Consider the following 6237-nt stretch of genomic DNA (forward strand, 5'->3'; position numbering starts at 1 on the left):
GCCCATTCCCATGGGGGAACACTGCTGAATGGTGTAGAAAATGTGTTTTAGTTTTATCCCACCCCAAGAGTAAGGATTTTGGGGGTATTTATTAAACTCTCATCAGTCATTGGTAGAGGAATCGTCCCAGTGGACATCAAGTCTTTATCAATTCATCTGTCAGTGAGTGGCACAGTGGCTTTGGAGAAATTCAGCAGGTAAAGAGACACAAGGACTGGCAGAGGAAGTTGGCTGCAGCGCACCAAAGTGATAAAGGTCCAAAGGATGTGGGCAGGCAGCACCAGCATTTGCTACAGTGTTCAATAGATACTTGTTGAGTAAATGAAAGAGTAAATGAAGGAGATGATGGTGGTGATGGGAGGCAAAGATGCCTTAATTTTCCTTCCTTTGTCATGACTCTTAAGACTTTCTGCCATTTTAGTGATTTTCCACCATTCAGGACCCTCTCCCACGGAATACCCAGGGTGTCTGATCTGGTCAGTAGCAAGGGACAGAGACTCTTTACAAGAGTCCTAGGAGCATGGACAGAGTTCTGGTTTCACATTGTTCAACCCCTATGTGATAGTTTCCATCATATATCTGCAGTCTACATCACAGAATGTCAAAGCTTCTGTAGTAACTATCAGGAAAGCAAAAAGACCTCAGAGGGCAGATGTCATCAGTTTTTCACTTTGTTGCTAGTGAACCCAACCATAATTTTAACCTTGGTAACACAAGGCCAGTGGAAACTATGTGAGCGCATTTGGATTAAATTCTCTGTTGATTTCTCTTGATCGATAGGTTAAGATCCAGCCAATGCAAGTCTTTTCCTTACCCTACCAATTTCTTCTTGAACTACGTGTTAAATATTTTGTCAAACTATAATTTTTGTTATTTTTAACCTCACAAAAATAATTAAAATTTTAAAAGCCCTGCCCAAGATTGGAAAGTGGTTTTTCTGCTTTTGTTTCCAGAATCATTTCACATTTCAATTTACAGAGCTCTAGCTACCAAGAATCACATGATCTTACTGCTTTCAAGCATACGTTTCTCATATTCATGTTTTTCATGATATATCAAATCAGAAAATAGAGATGCAGATCCATAAGCAAAACATACTGTAGTGGCTCTAAGGTCAATGCCATGAAACAATTATGACATAAGTCTATCTAGAAAAGGCTACCTTCCCTGAGGGAGACAACATCTTCCTTCCATCATCTTCCTCCTCCTCTTCTCCCTTTTTCTTTTTTCTTATTTAGTTTCCAAATGGAACTTTTATTGTGTGAAAAATCTAAGATGCCTTGAATTCCAAGTCCACATCGCAGAGAGAATTTAGAAGTTGCTCCAAAGGAGAATCTAAGAAAATAGCTGTGGCTTTGCTATAACATGAGCATGTTTGGAGTGCTTCTATCAGGGGATATCCAACAAGGACTCAGAATAGTTCTATTAACTATAAATTGACCCTGTTACCTGGCCACTCCAAGTCCTCATGCTAGGAAACCAGCAAGCAATGAAGGGAGTTACTGTACAGGTCAAGGTGACTAACCCTATCAAGGGGAAACTGAGTCACTACTATACCTTAAGGGCTGGGAAGAATATGTCTGGAAAGCAGGCAACTTTGGGACCTCTCTTAGTAATACCACACCCTGTGATAAAAATTAATGGGAAGCTACAAATCAGTAAAGACAAGACCTCTAGTAGAATCAGAGCTTAGACTATTCCATTAGACCAAGGACTAGGACCAGCTGTGGAGCTTCCTGAGGGCAAAGAAAATACAGAAATGATCATGGAAGAAAGAAATTATAAATATCAGCTATGATACTATGACCAGTTGCAGAAACAGTGACCCTAATATTTATCAGAAGTTCTTCTTTTCTTTGATATACTTGTATGTATCTATATGGATATGTATGTGTGTATACCTTTACATGTTTTTTTTTTCTTTTCCCTCTTATCCTATTCATTTACTATGCAACATAAGATGTGATAAAAGTGGTAAGCCTTAAATCTTGATATTTACATTACAAGATATTAAGGGAGGAGTATGATTCAGCTAGTGACGAAAGTGAGTGTAACCCAAAGATGCATCCAGCTATATATACTATCTTGGAGACAGTTAGCCTGTTTTCATTTGTATGAAGAATAGTTACATCATATTAAGTGAACATATGATTTCACATGGTCTTTATCCAGAAGTTAAATATAGAAAAAAAGATATACTAAATTGATATGAGTTCTGAAGTGTTGTCAACTTGGTTAAGCTAGAAACTTTCTCAAAATTCCATTTTTTGCTTCTCTCTCATTTGTATGGTTCCAGGTTAGCTTTGGCCAAAAGAGGAATCCATTCAATATTTTGAAGGTGGAATTAAATCATTGGCTATTACTCTCAGCAGACATACAATATGGATTCAGATATGTTGCTGGAGAGATTCAGAGCTCCTCAGTGAGCCCTGCCTTACCCTTGCTCTTTCTTGCTCTGCTTTTAGCTCATATTCTTGACTGCTGACCTGCTAACCAATTCTCAGCTATCAGCTCAGAGATTCAGTAGCACAAAGGCACCAGCTCCCCATAGTCTCCTAGAGAGCTCTCCCTTTGCTGTCCACTGCAAGGGCTGGACGTACTTGGCTTCTCATAGCTCCCTACAAGTGCTCCTTGTTCACACACACCTGTGCTTCCGGAGAGCTGACCGGGGGCTCTTTCCCTGATACTTCTATTCTCTTTTCTTACCTTCAGTCTTCCAGCTTTTCTCACACTTGTGAGGGTCTGAGTCTCAGAATAAACTTCTTCTTCCCATCATATTCATTGTTACTATGCATCCCTGATTGAACCCTGACTGATACAACCCACAGTCTAGATGGAATTATAAAAGTTATCTCCATGCAAACAGTTGTCTCTCAATACAGGAGAATAGTGAGGTTTCCAGGTTACCAGTACAGGATGCTAGGAGTCAGCCATGAAAGTGCAAGCAAAAATGGGGTGGATAAAGGTAGCTAGAAATAGACTGAATTATTATTTTCCCGGAAGTTTTCCATTACTGTTTATCTCTCACCTTTCCACAGGTATATTTTGGTATACTAAGACATGCCAATCATGCCCAGCCTATACAGACAGAGACATGATTTGGTGTGTTAAGCTGTGGACTTCAAAGCCAGGCCTCCTGGAATTAGACCCAAAGGAAACATGCAAATGGAGGGTGAACTCAGTTCACCTGAACTGAAGCCTTTCCCTGTCACTCCCAGTGCAGCCCTTCCAGCACTCAAAGATGCCACTCAGATACCACTTTGTCTTGTTTGCAGTAGATTTTCATGTGATTCTAGACCTGAAAAGTCCTCCTTCCTTTCTGGCCACCTTTTAATTCTGTAGTAAAACATTCTCAAATTTTTGTGTTCTACCAATCACTGCCAAAGAATTTGGGCTCCACATGATAGAAATAAAAAGCCAGCTCTTTTGCAAAGGACTTTATAGGTTTCCAGGCATTCCATCACTGTATTGATCATTTAAGTTTTCAGGGTATAAATGTTATTATGATGACATTCAGAAAACATTTTTCTGCTCTGGCTTTTAACATAAGGAAATAGAAATTCTATGGATAGCTGGAAATAGTTTTGAGCACATGGCATACGAATTTACTGCTGAGACTTAAACCAGCCCTATGATTAGTGCTATTCTTGTGGATAGACACTGAAGTCAAGGGGCAGTTATTAATTGGTAATTATTCTGAAATAGAAGCCTGCACCATACAGTATTTCAGTGATTACTTCAACCCTTTGGTGTTACACATCCCATTTTTGGTGATCTTGGCTCATGGAAAGGGCTCTTACCCCCTATGAGGGTTCTGAGGCAAGTAGGCTGGAGCTTAGGCAAAGGTAGATGCATTCTGAACATCTGAAAATATGTTTATGATTTTACTTGTTTATCCTTTGAAGTTGTTTGATTGCAGGCAACAGAAACAGATTTTGTCCAAAGCAAAAAAAAAAAAAGGAACTGGAGGAAGAATAGGAAACAGATTGGAGAACAGAAGGTAGAGTTGTAGGAATTGGGACATTTAGGGAATAGCATGGATGTTCAGTCTCTTCAGAAAACCACTGTCTTTTTGACTGAGCTGCAGCCGATCAGAACAAGGGAGAAGGGATTGGCCGTGCTTTAGTTTCAGGCTCCCTGTACCAGACACAAGTGGGGATCTTGACTCTTAAAGCTGTTCATGTTGGAGAGTTAGGGTTTCCCAAGGAGAAATCAGGATTTTTTTTTTTTAATCAGATAATGAGATCACCATGTCATGAAAAGATGAGTTTTGTGGTGTTTGCCCAGACCAGGGAATCTGAATATGTCCAGCAAAAGGCAGTGCAGCCCAAGGACAAACCCTCAACTCACTGTTAGGCTTTCCTCTCCTCTTTCCCCATGTAGCATGCCTGGATTTGGGGACTCTCCAGACCCAGATGGTATTCGTATTTCTAAGAGCCCTGGCGGTTCAAAGTCTGACATACGCCACACTAGAAAATCACGAAAGGGAAGCCAGATGACTATTGGGACAAATTTTTCCCAGACATCTCTCTATATCTAAATCCCAGTTACAAGGAATCTGAAACATTCCATTATCTCAGCAGAGGAATCACCCCAGACAAGTTAGGCTATTTCATTTCTTTGCTGCCCGACAACTGCTCAACTCTCAATTGCAAATCCCTTCCCTCTAGGTAAAAATGCACCTTTTGGCCCCATTCGGGCCCCTACTCAGATAGCTCCCTAATATCTGGAATAGCCTCACAGCCAAGCCAATGGGTCAGTTTTCTGCGTCTCTTCAAATCCCCAGAGATTTACTTCCAGACACCCTTGGGATGTATGAACATATCCAAACATCTCGTTAAGTGTACACTTGCGGGAGCATTTGTACACAGATTCATTTATCTGCCTTTGTCCTGTCTCTCATTTTAGAGCAGGAGCCTCCCAAGGAGAAGGGTCACATCTGGGTTGCTCTTCTCCCTCTCCCCACGGCATTCAGCGAAGTGCACACAGAGTCAGCATTCGTAACTAACTCACTGGAATAAGGTGGTGGAGACACAGCAAGGTAGGAGATGGAGCTCCGCATTTTAGTCCGAGTTTTACAATCTTGTAGCCAAGAGACCATGAGCAAGCCACTCCAACACACTGAACCCCAGCCCGTTCCTGAATGCAGAGGTGGCGGTGATTCATTCTGTGTTTATGCCATACAAGTGTTGTGCTCAAATCAGAGCACTGATGGGAAAGTGGCTTAAACCTCAGCTAGAGACGTGGCATGTGGTTATTAGGTCACCCTGGCTTCAGAGACGATCCAGTGAAAACCAGAGATACTCAGCCAGCACTGGCCATGCTGCCACCCCAGTTCTCTCAAGTCAGTGTCTCAGGCTTCTGCCTTTGACATGTAAGCTCTGAGGCCACGGAGCAGAGGCCCTGCCATTCTATTTCTGGCACAGCAATAAGCACAATGAAAAACAAGACCTGCTGAATGCCAGCAGCAATGAAATTCTTTATCAGAGAACATGAAGGAGTCAGACTTTGTCAGCAGTATGTCCCTAACATCTCTTCTTCCATCTGTCCCTACCATGAAGACACTTGTTCACACTCGGCCTGTTTCCTGCCTGGATCCCCGCCACCTCCTACTGCCTGACTATCTCTTGTCTCCTGACCCCACTTCAGTGCCAGATGGTTCAGACTGCCATTTGGAGTGGCCTCTGGGTCTCTGCGCCTCCTGCCTTTTCCATTTAGAGCAATAAAGATCCTCCTAAAACTTGCCTTTCCCATTGCTCTAGTTTCCCCATCAAATCTTTCTTTCCTGATTTTGGACTTTCAGTTTGCTTTTCTTCCTAAAATGACCCCCTACCAGCAAAAGCTCAAAGTGACTTCCTTACCTCTTGTTTTGTTTTTTTCTTTTCATTGTGTTTAACATAAATCCATTTCTTTGTCTCTAGAAACGAAAAGCAACATACAACCCAAACCCCAGCACTGTGAGATGGTTTTAAAGTTTTGGCAGAAAGTCACAGGGGATTAACATGAAAAGGAACTCCAGTCTTGCAGACATTTGCTGGTGGACCCCACTGCTCAGTAATGCACCCCAGTGCTGTGTACTCTGATCTCTTGGTCAAAAACTATGCAGGAGTTTTTGGCTTCCACCTTCCTTCCTCCTAAACCTGAACCAAAATTCCTTTCTTTCTAACCATCTGGTCTCCCCATTTAACTTGGCCAAGCGCAGCTTGACAACTGTCCCCCACTGTGATGGCACAAAGG

Source organism: Canis lupus, chromosome 10 (genome assembly GCF_011100685.1).
Source record: "Canis lupus familiaris isolate Mischka breed German Shepherd chromosome 10, alternate assembly UU_Cfam_GSD_1.0, whole genome shotgun sequence".
NCBI classification, from domain to species: domain Eukaryota; kingdom Metazoa; phylum Chordata; class Mammalia; order Carnivora; family Canidae; genus Canis; species Canis lupus.